The following is a 649-nucleotide window of genomic DNA, read 5'->3' as shown; positions in this document are numbered from 1 at the left end:
GTTTCTTTGTGTTTAGCCATGCTTGGCTAAACTAATCTTGGTTGACTTTTGTTTAATCCTTTGAACTTTTGTTGAATGTTGAAGAATCCATGAACATGTTCTTGAATCTTTATGGAAATGTTTTGTGTTTTAATATCTTATCATTACTTGTATGTTTTAGTTCATGAGTTTAAATGTGTTTGTGGTGATTAGTTGGCTAATTTCTTGATTAAGTAAAGGATCCTCAAATTAGCAAGCAACAAATGATTTTTGTGTTGTTTTTACTTCACACAATCATAAAAACATTTCCTCCAACATGGTGGTGAAAGCATTTGGCCCCTCTTGGATTTGGTGACTTTTTGGTTCTTAATGCTAGTTGACTTTTACTAATTACATGCTATTTGGAATTAGTGACTTTGACTAAGGAAATTGTTATGAGCTTCTCTAGCCATTTCAACAATTAAGAAAAGTCTAGGTAATCTCAAGCTTCTTGGATTACTATAGTCAAATTGAGGATTTAAAACAAGTATTGCACCATTGAATTCTAATGATATGTTCATCAAAAGTCAAAGTGAGAAAACTCTAAGTCAACCATCTTTCCCTTATTGATTTTACATCAAATTCTTATTTTTGTTGCAATTGTCAATTTAAATCATAGTTAATTCTAGTT

Source organism: Lactuca saligna, chromosome 7 (genome assembly GCF_052625555.1).
Source record: "Lactuca saligna cultivar CGN05327 chromosome 7, ASM5262555v1, whole genome shotgun sequence".
Lineage (NCBI taxonomy): Eukaryota > Viridiplantae > Streptophyta > Magnoliopsida > Asterales > Asteraceae > Lactuca > Lactuca saligna.
This window is presented reverse-complemented; position numbering follows the sequence as displayed.